General features: G+C 45.3%; 1 long non-coding RNA gene across 1 annotated transcript; it reads right to left on the bottom strand.

Annotated features, from left to right (window-relative positions):
• Nucleotides 1-885: 885 nt before the first annotated feature.
• Nucleotides 886-10,318, bottom strand: LOC116574401. The gene is made up of 3 exons (XR_004279268.1): nt 10,104-10,318; nt 4,436-4,923; nt 886-1,087 (listed from the first exon to the last, which is right to left on the bottom strand). It is a non-coding gene; the product is annotated as an uncharacterized LOC116574401 (long non-coding RNA).
• Nucleotides 10,319-14,239: the final 3,921 nt, after the last annotated feature.

Genomic DNA, 14,239 nt, shown 5'->3' with positions numbered 1-14,239 from the left:
GCCCTTGGGAAAATGCCAGTAATACAAGTCCTATTCTAGAATGTTCTTAAGCAGGACACTTTCAAGATCTGAAGTCAGGGTTTCCTGCAGCAGGAGAAGAAAGATTGCTTATAGGACTCGGGCTAGGTAATGCCCTGATTTCTAATTTAACAGTTTTTTCATTCCTTCCGATTTCCTCCACTACCTAGCCACTTCCCCAGGGTGTTCCTAGGAATAATGAGAACATGTGTAATTGGTGTGAGCTCCTTAAAAGGAAAGTGCTATATAAACAGAGTATTTTTATGTGTGCATATAAAATATATCTTCTCTGACTAGAAGTTTCTTATTCACGGAGCTAAATGAAACAGGTTTATTTGGAATAGCAGCAATCCCAAAGGACCTGAGTAAGTGCAAAGAGCTTGTGTGTGGGGAAATATCAGTCAGCATTAGAAAGTGTTTCTGGCATTGATTTCTCCCCCTCATCTGTGGGGTCTTAGTTCTACCTTATTCTCTTTGTTTCGCCTTTGTGGGGGCTCCTGGGGCGCGCTCACACATTGGCCTTTCTGCAGAGACCATCACATGGTTTCAGGTCGTGATGTGCTGGGAGATGTTTAACAACTGGCTCTTTGGGGAGGGGGACAGTGCTAATTTACAGTTTTTGCCAATTTTTACCATGTAAATACTTCTCTTCATGGCCAATTTCAAGCTGTCCACATGACCGATGTGGAGCGCGGGAGAGATGCACGTTACGACACTGTTACAGGATTTTCTCTTCACACGGATGAAATAAACGTAAATAACCCCAAGAAGACAGATTAAAAAAAAAAAAAAGTAAAGTGTGGTAAAGTCATTAGGAAGGGATGAGTTTTGAGAAGCTACTATGTTTGTTTTTAAGATTATTTAATTGTAAGATTTTATGATTTGATTTTTAATGGTGGCCACATTCATAACTGGTTTGCAAAATGTTGGAAAAGGTCTCAGTTGGCTCTCCCTGGTGGGGGTGAGCTGGTCCCACACACCGTCGTGCTGACATGTTGAGCTTGATTCGGTCCCGCCTCGGAAACCCCGGAAGACAAACATCGGTTGGGCATTTCCACCGGACAGCACGCTATAAGAGTAAAAAGTTAAGGATTATAAGCATAAATTCCTTGTTTCCCCATTAGCCTCTCGTTCAGACTTTATCCAAGTAAAAAATCCTACCATCGCCTCCTTCCTTCCTCCTCTCTCAGTGTTTACACTTGGGAGCAACCATGATCAATTACTCCCTTTGCAACTGCTGTTGCAACAGTGGTTCTCAAAGTCAGTGGCACCTGGGAACTTCACATAAATACTGATGTCTGGGGTCCACTCTTGGAGGACCTGATTAATTGGTCCGGGGTGCAGCCTGGACATCGTGATTTCGTAAAGCTCCCCACGTGACTCTAACTTTCAGCCAGGGCTGAAAATCACCGTCCTTTCCATTCACGCCAGGACCTGCCTCCAGTACAGGACAGAGGGGACAACAGGCTTGGAAGTCCAAAAGACGCCGCTGTGACTCAGCTTTGCCACCTACAGGGGCCTGTTTCTTAAAACTTTGAGCTTTGCTTTCACCAAACTATAGAGTGAGATCAATAATCCCGATCATATACAATTAGGTAAAAATGTTTCAGTTCAGCACTTGCCTTAGTAAAAGTGCGATTCCTACTTCGTATTCCCGCTGTCTCCTAATTGATCTCATCTCTCATTTTCTCCCCAGCCCTCACAGCTCAGATACGACTGTTGAAATGATCATTCCCAAGAAGAGAACCTCTGTTCAAAAACCCTGAATGGCTGCCGATTAGCCACTCTGCCTCCTGCTCCAGGCCCTCAGGGACCTTCCTGCCCCACACCCTTCCAGCCTCACCTTCCACCAGGAAGGTGGGGCGCCCCTCTCTTGGGTCTGCACTAGCCTGGCCCCTTCACCCCTGGAACACCCGCCATTCCTGCTCCTCACGCGGGAAGCAGCTCGTGGCTTTCAGAAAGCCTGTCTTTTCTGGAAGATTCTGATTGATGGGCCTCTCCTTAGCCTCTCCTAATCTCCGTTTTCAGCCTTCTGCGTTCTGCTCATTGGGCATAGATATTTACATTGCCCATGTCAGACTGAAGCCTCCTGTGACAGGAACTGCTCCGTACTTGTTGCCCAGGCTGTGCCTGGCACATGGTCACCCAGGGTGGCCAATCACGCTGAGTGACAATCAGCCTCCTGGCTCACAGCCGCCATTTTCTGGAGCTGCTCCGACCAAAGGGAGAAGGAAGTGGTCATTCTGAGGTCCCACGGCTGCTCCCGCAGGGCCTCTCCCCCACCCTGCCCTTGCCATCTCCCCGGGGGCAAATACTACACCTAATGGCACCCCATTTCCTTGTAGGGATCCCACGCAGTCCGGCCAAGGCCTGACCTCTCTGTTCAGCAATCTCCCCACTGACCTCCATGCCCGGGGCGCTCAACGAATATGCCGGTGGTGAGGAAGACAGAGAATGCCTAGTCTGCTCTTCACTGCCAGTCACCCTGGGGAACACTGCCTAGGACAGGGAGGCCTGACAGCAACACTGTATTCACTCATCACCCTGAAGAATGTGAGTCTAACACCACCCACAATAAAAGGAAAGTGTTGATTTTATAGCAACTGATTTAAAAATTGCGTCTCTGTGAAAGCAACCACCTTTACCTGGCGTGGTCCGTATCTTCTTATTATACACTAAACATCTGAATGAGCAGGGACTAATTTCTCCACCTCTTCTGTTCAGTTTCCTAGCTCAGTTACCGCCCCCGCCCCCCATCATGGACTTGGTTGGCCAAGTTGGAAACCTCCAAATTCCCCTTGACACCCTTCCTGCCTCACCCTCCAAATCTCATTAGCCACCAAGTGCCGTGACTTCATTTTTCCCAAGGCAACATGCCTGGCTCCTCTCTCCATTTCTATCACAATGAACTTATTTTAGCTTTTATTTCCCCTTAGCTGGCCTACGGTACAAGCCTCTGACCTCCCTGCTCCACGTGCCCCTTTACTAGCTGCCTCAGATGTCTTTGCTCCAAATCTGATAAATCACACTCACGCCGAAAATCTTCTGTGTCTCCCAAAGAATTCAGTCTGGATCCTTTAGTGTGGCACCCATGCCTACACACCGGATCCCAACCCGTGTATCAACCCCATGCCCTTGCCCTTACCCCAACCTGCCCTGGACCTCAGACACACCACACTTGTCACGGGGCTTTCATGCCTCCATGCCTTCATGTCTGCTGTCCCCTCTGCCGGGGGGAAGGCCTGCCTTCTCCTTTCTCACCTGAACATTCCAACTCCTCTGTTAAGGATCAGCTCAGAGGTGACCTTCTCTACAACCTTCCTTGACTCCCTCTGACAGAATTAATTTTTCCCTCTTTGTGCTCCCATGGCCCTTGGGTACAAACCTTATTCAGCACTTGGCTGCATTATTTTAATTATTTGTTTTCCTATCTGCCGTCATGCAACTGTGGCTTAGTCATCTTGGTATTCCCCAGTGGCCCCTTGGGGAGGCAGGAGAGCCACAGATGTTTATGGGATAAACCAGTGCACTTCCGGTCTCATGGTGCACATGCGCTCTCCAGTCCTTCTCTACTAGAGAGAACCAACAGACCAGAAGAGAGAGCTTAGATCAGACCATCACACTCACAAGCAGCTTCAAAGCTCCATCGTATGCCTCCACCAAAAAAACCTTCTTCCCAGATCCCATGGGGCAAAGCAGAGCCGTGGCCGACAGGTGAAAAGTCCACACTTTGCCCCCAGAGATGCTGTGTTTGGAAAACCCGTGTTGACTTTAACTTGAGTATTAGTCACCCATAAAACACTGCCAGAAATCTCTCTGGGGCTGGCCAAGACACAAAACGTGTGCAGGTTGTTTTCTAAGCTGTGCTTTGTTAAAATAGCAATTCCCAGTTTGCCTCAGGTGTAAAGTTTAGGTTCACGGTTCACTGGATTTTTTAGGAAAACACAAGCAAACATTCCAATCCCCCCCTTTCCTCCTCTTGTGGTATGACAGACTTAGGTTGTTTGTTCCCATGGCTCAGATCTTTTCAGAGAAGAGATTGTTGATAATGTTCGTTCTGTTGCCTGGCCCGCTCCCAAAAGCACCATCTTTAAGCTCTCGATGGATTTGAATGTCCACAGAACATTCCTCTCCAGGGCAAGCAGGGGCAGTATTGGGGAGTTTTGGAATTCCTGACAGAGCCAGAGCTCTGGGCCCATATTAGAGACGAGGCCACTTCTGTGACATCTAGCCAGGTTGAAAGAATGAATAACTAAATGAACCAGGGAATCCTTCCTTGTGACTTGAAAAAAAGGATTGGGGAATCCAGCTCTGCATTTGACACTCTTCTCCCTCTCACCAGCCTTCCCGAACTCTCCCTTTCAGAGGTTCACCTACTTGCCTTCGAGCACTGACTTAGTGGAGAGATTTCACTTACCTTGACAGATTAACCTTCAGGGTCAGGTGGTAAAAAAGACCATGAGTGACTGTTGTGCAAGAGGAGAGACCACATGGGTCTCTGATGAATTCTGGCCAAAACAAAAGGAAAGCACACGTGAAACAAAAGTGGAAGGTCGAGGAATGATGGCAGGGTATAAAATGCCTCCGTTCCCTTCATTCAAGAAAACGACACCTAGGTTGGTTGTCAGTCTTCATTAAGCTGGAGGTAGTGTTGACAGAATGGAACTGAGTACTGAGGGACGTTGCTGAAGCAGCAAGGTGATGAGAAGGAGGAGGGTTTGGCAGGATTCCAGGTTGGAGCTCCTTGTTGGAGCTCCAGTGAAGGTGAAGAAAAGGGATCCCAATCATGCGAAGAAGCTGCACCAATGCTACATCATCAAGGAAATAGCCAAGGAGGTCTTTCTGAAGGAGGGCAATGCTGCCTTGTGTCTGCTTGGCGGTAGTGGTGACACTGCTCAGAATGTTCTGGAATTAAAGCATGTACATTAAACTGAAACAGATGTTTTTAGAAGGGCCAATATAATTAGGTTACATATATCAGTGAATATTGTATAAAATAGTGAAAAATGTTACAGAAATGAAGAACTGTATTCGAGGAGTGCTACCCAAGAGTAGCTCCAGGAGTTCCTAGAGTCAAGCTAGGAGGAGCTCAGGAGCTTCTCTCATCTCAGAACATCTGTCACCCCGATGCCAGGATAGCAATTGGCAAAGTTCTCTTTACTGGTAATACCCTGGTGGAAGTTCTCAGGGCGTTCTTAGCCACTCAACTCGATGAAGGGGTCAAGTCAAATGCCCCCAAAACAGAGTGCAGGGATTCATCTGTTATTTTATTTGATCCTTACGGGGTCCTTCTGATGGCAGATGGGGCATTTGTTCATTTATTCATTTATCCACCCATTCATCCATTCAACATTCACCAGCCACACGGGCCAAGCTCTGTGCTAGGGCTTAAGAATGTAGTAAGACAGAACCCGGCTTTGAGACACTTGGAGTTCAGTAAAAGAGACAGAAAAAATACTAGCTATGGTGCCACAAGGAGAACAGGGGACTAGAGGTGTGTGGGGGAGGCTGTGAGATGGTATCAGAGAGGTTCTATGTCCAGTCTTGGAGAGAAGTTCAAGCAAGCTTGGGTTGATGTTGAAAGATGAGTAGGAACGGGTCAACTTACAAGCAGGCAAGGGGTGAGGAAGTAGGGCAGCACTTAGAAAGCTAGAGAGACATGGAAAAAAAAATGGCGGCTGGGAAGCAGCCGGTAGTTCAGCGCTGGAGCAAGACGCTTGGGATTCTAGCTGGAAGCAAAGTCAGAGTGATGGACAAGGCTCATCATCAAGGACCTTGTGTATAACAGTAGCATTTTTTACTTTAGTCTGACATAGTGAGGAACGATGGAATATTTCTTTTCTTAATAAATCTTTATTGAGGTATTTTAAATACAGTAAAATGCACCTATTTTAAGTGTGCGGTTTGATGAGTTTGGGCAGACATACCTGTGTAACCACTGCCCCAGGTAAGACACAGAACATTTCCGTCACTCCCCAAACTTCCTTGTGCCTCTTGCAGTCAACAACCCCCTCCAATCCCAGCACCAGGCAACCACGGATCTATTTGTAGTCACAATAGATTAACTCTGCCTATGTAACAATTTCACATTTGTAGTATGTTTTCCTTCACATCTGGCTTCTTTTACTCAGTATAATGTCACTGTGGTTCATCCACGCTGCTGGGTGGGTCAGAAGGTTATTCCTTTTTATTGCTGAGTAGTCGCCCCCCGTATGACTCTACCACAATTTGTATATTCATTTATCTATTGATGGATATCTAAGTTTCCAGTTTGGGACTATTGTAAAGTTGTTACGATCATTCATGTACATACATCTTTCTGTAAACATGTGTTTTTATTTCTCTTGGGTAAATAACTGAAGCTAAACATGAGAAGATGTTTAGCATCTTTGGTCATCAAGAAATGTGAATTCAAACCACAATAAGATACCAGTGAACACCTATTGGCATTCCTAAAATTAAAGAGACCAAACATGATAAATATGGCGAGGAGGTAGAGAAACTGGAACTCTCAGACCTTGCTGATGGGAAGCTCAGAAGGCACATCCACTTTGGGAAATGGCTTGGCAGTTTCTCGTATTGCATAAACATGAACTCAGCAAGCAACCTCCTGGATTTTTGGCCATTGAATAATTTTAAGTAGAACAGCAATATGGACAGATTTGGTTTTTAAAAGAATAGTAGCATTGAGGCTGACAGATTCTGTGTATCGAGATCATCTTCATATATATCTATTTTTATTACTGAAAAATTATCTCTCATGCTTTAATGCCATACAGGGGCAATTACTCCCCTGTTGTGAACAGCTAGATAACATTAAATATTCCATTATTGACTGTGATTCCAAATGAAGTTTTTGATGTATAGAACAGTGTTGTTTCTGCTCAATTAGTTCCTGAAAACGAGGTCCTAGGATCGGGACCACTGAGCTAATGCTCTTAAAAACGTATATGTTTTTTGCTGCCAGGTGACATTCCGAGTACCTAAGGATTGGGGCAATCAACAACAAAGTATATATTATTGTTTGTTTTTCACAGATCAGGAAGGAGAAGCTCTGATTATGCGAATTACTTAATGTAGGTAGAGAAAGGTATAGTAGTGTTTGAACCTGTATCCTTGAACCTCTCTTCAGTCTACGGGTTCTTCCTCCTTCTACTCACACTTTTTCTCCCTCAGAGCTTTACTTGGAGAAACTCTAGCCTGTGCCAGAGACTCTGCTGAAGCAAGGGACACACAAAAGGAGATGCATAGTTCCTGTTTCCAAAGATCTTAAGGTCCAGCGACCTTCCCAGATTCCTTCCTCTCTTCCCATCTGGAGAAAAATCTCAAGGGAACAGGTGAACTACAAAAGGAAGGCAAGGAAAAGCGTTAGAATTATGGAGTTGGGGGGCACCTGGGTAGCTCACTGGGTTAAACCTCTGCATTCGGCTCAGGTCATGGTCTCAGGGTCCCAGGATCGAGCCCCGAATCAGGCTCTCTGCTCAGCAGGGGGCTTGCTTCCCACCTCCCCCCCACCTCCGCCTGCCTCTCTGCCTACTTGTGATTTCTTTCTCTCTGTCAAATAAATAAATAAAACCTTAAAAAAAAAAAAAAAGAATCATGGAGTGGGGCACAGCTTGGATACGAATTTCCAGTGCTACTTCCAGACCACGTTAAGGGACCGGCTCCCTGTGTTGTGCTGGTCCGTGAGTCGGTCTGCCACAGGAGGTGGAGGTCAGAGGTAAGAGCCCCAGCTTGGTGGGGAGTGACTACAGAGCTTCAGTGTGAGCTTAAGCAGGACTGAGTCTACAGAAGTGCTCAGTGGGGAAAATGACAGTTGGGAGCAACAACTGTGAGGTGGCGGTGGGGGCAGGGGTCTGATGGAGGCATTCTGAATCGAGTGCATTTTATTGGGAGCAACTTAAGTTTCTCGAGTTCTTTCTGTGTGGTTGGCATTGTTCCAGGTGCCATAAAAAAGTAGAGGAAAAAAAGCTATGGGGGCTGGAGATCAAGCTGTTCCAAGAAACCAAAGAAACTAAGAAGCGTCTGGCACCTATCATGGCAGGTGAGGGGGGAGGCAGAGAGTAGAGGTGGTGGCATTGCAGTCAAGTGTGCTCCAGCTCCTTATTCCCTCCTGCCCTCACTCTGAGGGCCCTTTGTCCACCCTCTCCCATCACACCCCGGGCCTCCAGATACCAAGATGTCCTGTCGTGTTCTCCCAGCCCCTCACAGAGGCTCCTTGCCCAGGCCTGTGCCCTGCTTTGGGATCCCAACCACAAATGACTGCAGATCCCGGCTGGGTCAGGCCGGAGAGTCGAGAGGGTAGGTGGGGATGCAGCGGTGGGGGCTGCAGAGGACTGGACAGCTTCTGGCCCACTTCAGCAGGACAGCTGCCCGTGGTCTGGGTGACCTGGATGCTAGTGAATCGGGGCATTACAAGGGGGCCCAAGGTTCCGGGAGGAGTGGGAAAACGCGTTTTTATTTGAAATCTCACTGTGTTTAAATATTGGAAGTCTGGTTAATTTCAACATTTTTTCTAACAGTTGGTATTGGTCAAAGAAAATAAGCCTGGACGAGGTGCCAATCTTCTCATCTGTGCTTCTGTCCTAGGCAATGCCACTTGTTTTTTCTGTCTCTCTCAGAGCCTGTCTCTCATTCCTGGGATCTGCTCCTGTTAGCACCCAGGGAGGCAGCTGGTAAGCTAATTAATTTCCAACTGTGATAATGGCTGAATAGTGAGGAATTTGCCTTTGACTTCAAAGTTGTGACCTGGAGGTCCTGGATTGATGGGGAAAGGTAAGGCCCCAAGAAGGGTGCTAGTGATCATTGGTGGGCTGGCCCTTTTGGACCCTGTTTTTATCAAACTCCTTGGATAGCCTGTAGGTTCTGACTGTCACTAGGGTCAGTTCCCTCTTTGGAGGTTCTGGGGACAATTGATGATTATTCCTGAATGAGTTTATTTGGGCCTGGGCCTTGGCATGGGAAAGGGATGGGTCTGGGGGACAGTGTCCATGGAAAGACAAGGTGACTGACCCAGAAGCCTTCTCTGTGTAGCTCAGGCTTAGCACAACAGCCCTAGCTGCCTTGTCCAATATGGTAGCCAGTAGTCACATGTGGCTTATTTACCTTAAGTTAATTGAAATAATTAAAATAATTAAATTAAATTTAAAAAATTAAAATAATTAAAGTGTTATGTTCCAAAGATTCTGCATGTTCATCTTTACTCTTGACAAATAGCCTGCCAGGAAGGTGTCTTTATCTCTGTTTTACAGAAGAATGAGTGTCCCAGTGACACCTGGCTATTTGCAACCATCAGCTGCCCATCCAAGATTCAAACCTACAGTCCCCATCTTTCCTGCGAATGCCAAGCTACCATTAAACAAACAACACATTCTCTCTGAGGAAGCCTGTGTTGCTCAAATTTAATGCAAAAAGTTGCAACGATCTCTCATCTTCAGCTGGACCCCCTAATTGGCGGATGCTCCTAGTAGTTTAGTATTGTTGTTAGACTAGGCTGCTCGTGCATAGCACTATTTAAATACCTACACACACACCCATGAGGGCTCCACAGCACTTCACGGTCAGGTGCCTTGAACACACAACAGCAATAAAGCTGCTGTTTGTCCCAGTTGCAAATGGAGGGACCGCAGCACAAGGAAGTCCTGCGCCGTGTTAGTGTGAAAGAGTGATGAGTCACTGACAGCATGTGCATGGAAATGAGGACATTTGAGAGGCTGTCAGGGGAACTGAAATGGATCCAGGACACATAATCGTGTGCATCTACTGCTGTGGTTATGGAATTGTTTAATGCTTTTTGCTTCTTTGACTTCAGTGCTTGTAATTGTACCTCCCAGGATACAACAGGACAATGCTAGGAGATTTTAGACTGCACAGAACACAGGTGTCAGTTGCAGACCATCCTGCCTGGAGTCTGGTTTGTCTTATGAGAAGGGAATGTCCAGTCCCGTCCCTGGATCCTACTTGTTACCCATATTTCTTCTAACACCTTTGTGGACGTTCTACTCACAAGTGTAGTAGTCAAGAGTTCATGGTCAAGGGTGTGTGGAGGAACAAGCAGTCAGAAAGGCTTTTCCTTTTACACTTACCACTTCTAGAAGATGCCCTTCATTTGCAGCTGTGGCCACAGCTCCTCGTGTTCCAATGAGGACCAACCTGGGGGTCTAGCTATCCTGGACAGGGTCTCTGGGCGATGGGATGCTCAGCTATCTTCTGCGGTTGTTGAAAGGCACCTCGGAAGAAAGAGGAGAGAAGAAAAGTGAAAATCAACCATTTGTGGAACTCAACAGTTGCCCTGAGGCAGTGTTCCTCAAAATGGGTTCCATGGAACACTAATCTCATGAGCTGCTCTGTGATGAAAGGATTCTGAGTCCAATGATTTAGGGGATGTGGCCTATCATGTCACTCGGGGGAGCTGCGCAGTATAAATTGCCATATGAAAAGTTGTAAGACGGCTTGCAGAAAAAAAGAAAAAATCTTTTTTGCTGTGTTGTTGTTTAATAAACTTCTAAAATTTGCTCGAATGTTTAGTAAGCCACTGAGGTATCAGGAAGCTCACAAAACATCATTTAAAGCACGGAAAGGTGTGTTCGTTCACCTTGTCCAGAAAAGCACTCAGTGCCCACTCAAAGCGACTGGGAAGCAGAGGGCCAGAGCCCTACCAGGCCTGAGTCCGGTGTGTTCCCAGTCACGTCCTCAAAGAACTCCGCCCGCTCCTCAGCTGAGCCTGGATTCCTCGGTTGCATTCGCTCGTAAAACCCGCTTCTTTCCTCCAGAGCCCTCATCTCCTTTATAATTAGGCATTCACTAGCATGATTATTGGTTTATGGCTTCCACTGGACTAAAAGCAGAGAACAGGGACTGGTGCATAATTGGTGATCATTAAATTTTTTTCAAGAAATTGTATTAAATCCATTAGAAGTCGTAATAAATCCACATCCCTTGGTACTCGTTAAACAGACACTTTCTCACCCTCTAGGCAAGAGTCTATATTTGTTTGCTGGGGATGCCATAACAAATAACCATGGTGTTTCTGGCTTAAAACAACAGAAATGTACCCTCTCACAGTTCTGGAGGCTAAAAGTCTGAAATTAAGGTGTGGGCCAGGTTGCTTCTTCCCAAAGGCTCTGATGGAGAATTTGTTTCCCACTCTCTCTTAGCTTCTGGTGGTTCCTGGAGCTCGTTGTCACAGTAGCCACATCACCCCAACCTCTGTGTTCATCTTGACATGGCCTTCTATCCTCTGTGTGTCTGATTGGAGATGCCTAGAGGAAACTCGGGAATCCCTCAAACATGTCAAAAGCCTAAATACAACCTGTGGCCACGACATCCTGTTCCGTTTTCCTGCCAACGGTTACACACCCGCATCTTCCCGGCTTTTCTCACAAGCCTGCGGTGTTCGTTAAAAACTAAAGCCATGCCCATCTCACTATCATTAATTCAGCCAACAGCCTTTTGTCAAGCATCCTTGAATGATGGTAAGATACCCCAGGTGGAGAAGACAGGGAGGCATTTCAGGTGGCCAAACCATAAGAATTAACAGTTTGGTCTAAGTGAGGAAGAGAGAATATTTCCCTCTGTCTCTCTTTCTCATTTTCACCTTACAACAAGCCACAGAATTCACAAACTACCCATTCATATCTTTATTCTTTAGGTCGGTTTGACTGGAGCTATAGACAAGATGCTTGCTATGGAAGGGGTAGCCAGGCTGTGAGCAGAAAACTGGGCGGTTCACTAAAGAAGAACTGATTTCCACCTTCCCCTTTGCATCATGGAGGAGTTATATGAAGACTATGAAATCTTTGAGAGCTCCAGTCACTGAAAGAAGTAAGGCTGAATACAAACTTGATTGTTGGGAGCTCTCATTTTGCTGTAGACTGGCCAAATGCTAATTCCCATGGGACCCGAGGTCCTTATAAGGGAACCAGAGGCCCATGTGGTCTGTGCTCTCTGGAAAATGGAACTAGAGAAATGTTCTGCCCCTACTTTCAACAAACCATAAATTTCTTGGCTTACTCTATCAATTAACATCTCAGGTGAATATATTTATGGGGCTTGGGAGGTGTTCTAGCTTCGAGTGGTAAATCTGAAAAATATTTGGAGCCATGGTCATCTATTGGGCAAAATTTTCCCAAGAAGACCTCCGCTTCATGATTGTCTTTTATATTTGTCTCTTTCCCCCTTTAAGCCCCAAATAGACACAACTGTAGGGTAATACCATGAGGCAGACAAACCTGGTAATGATTACTCTTATTTTCCCAAATACTTGAGAAGAGGAATCAAATGCATAATGACTTTTCCATCAATTATACCAAGAAGAATAAGGGAACAGGCAGAATTTGGTCTTTTTCTGGTGGTAAAGGAGAGAGGTGGCGTGTCTGAAGTTCCATTTGCTTTTTCCATCTACTGCCTTAAGAAAAAAAGTAAAACAAAAACCCACAGAAAAGGAAGAACTTAAGGAAAATAAGTGAAATGCAAGAAATTATCTTGGTGAATGCCAAAAACATATCCCACCTGGAAAAGAAATATTTCCAAGAATGTTGTGGGGAAAGAGGAAGAAACAGTGCAGTCACATCGATATCCATGCCTGTGGAGGCAGGAAATACTTTTTGAAAATTTAATTTTAAACAGATAGTGATGATTTTGATATTGAGACACTTGAAGAAAAAACTCTGGGTGAGTTTCAAGATTTTGCTTTCTAATATTCATCTTCTTTCCTTCTAGGGAGCAAAATTTATGAACTTCAGAATGAAATTTAAAAGACATAGTGGCTCGGTATGCTGGAAATATTCACCAGCAAATATGTCAGACATTAACAAAGGTGGGTCTGACATATTTCCATGAGACAGAAAGGCATCTTGTCTTTTTATTCTTTTAAACCAGGCATATGAAATACATTTCATTAATTTTGATGCAATAAGGGGGCCTCAGCTCACATATTTTATTTAGCAAAAGGGTATAATATACCTTTCTTTCCTACTATCCGCTAGCTTTGAGAAATCTCTTTGCCCTTCACGCGCACATAAGAAGCATATCTCCAAGGTACATAAATTTTTAAACTATGTCCTCAACCAGGTGAATTGCAAAATGGATCACTCAGTCCTTCCAACCAAGGAGAGAAACTGGCATGGGAAGTTCCCCTTTCCAAGGCTGGGGTGTGGAGTAGAGTTTAGGAAGGAGGGGGAGAGTGCTTCTTTTGGATCCAGTGGGGAAGTTTAGGAACGTTCTACCCTGTGGTTGAGGAAATACTCTGATCTAAAATAATATTTCTTTGACCAGGTATGTGTGCTGAATCCTGGGATGGTTAGGTCAGTGTGAACAAAAGTCAAGTCAAAGAAAGCAGTCAAGGAGGGAAAAGAGAGGAGGAAGGAAACTTCCAGATGAGATTTGAAATGAGATCAAGAGTTGATGAGGCGAAGACATACGGGTGGTTGTTCTGGATGATGGGAGCTGCAGAAGATATCTTTAGGAAGAGAGAAAAGCTTAAAGGAACAGGAACACTAAATAATAAAAGTACTACATATAGCACAAAACATTGTTTTAAAATCTGAAAATGCTACAAGAATACAGATTACACTTTCAACGGTTTTGCAGACATGATTTTCAAAAGTGAAGGAGTAATTTTACATGGTATGGTGGTGTAGTGGTTGAATCGTGGCCCCCAGAATGATAGGTCTATATCCTAACCTGCCAATGTGACCTTATTTGGAAAAATCATCTTTACAGATAGAATTAAATGAATGATCTTTAGATGAGATTATCCTAGATTACCTGGATAGGCTCCAAATCCAGTGACAAATGTCCTTGCAGGAGATAAAAAGGAAGACACACAGAGGGACACAGTGGAGAGAAAACCTTGTCAAGACAGAGGTAGAAATCAGAGCTATGAGGCCACAAGCCCGTGAGTACCTGGGGCCACCGGAAGCTAGTGTGAACTCCTCAACTTTGAACTTCCGGCCACCCACTATAAGAGAATTTTGTTTTAAGCCACCCATTTGTGGAAATTGTTTTGGAGTCTTAGCAAACAAATATGGGTGGTTAGAGCAGGGTTTTAGCTTCCAAATAGACCTAGTTTAGAATCGTGGCCCCTCTGCTTCCTAACCTTTTGCAAGGCCCTTAGCATCTCTAAATATTAGTTTCTGCATCAGTGAAATTGGTAATAAGACGGTGGTATCTCCTTCATAGGTTGCAGGAACCAAAGGAGTCAATGTGTGGAAAGGAAGGA

Source organism: Mustela erminea, chromosome 15, assembly GCF_009829155.1.
Source record: "Mustela erminea isolate mMusErm1 chromosome 15, mMusErm1.Pri, whole genome shotgun sequence".
Taxonomy (NCBI): Eukaryota; Metazoa; Chordata; class Mammalia; order Carnivora; family Mustelidae; genus Mustela; species Mustela erminea.
This window is presented reverse-complemented; position numbering and strand designations above follow the sequence as displayed.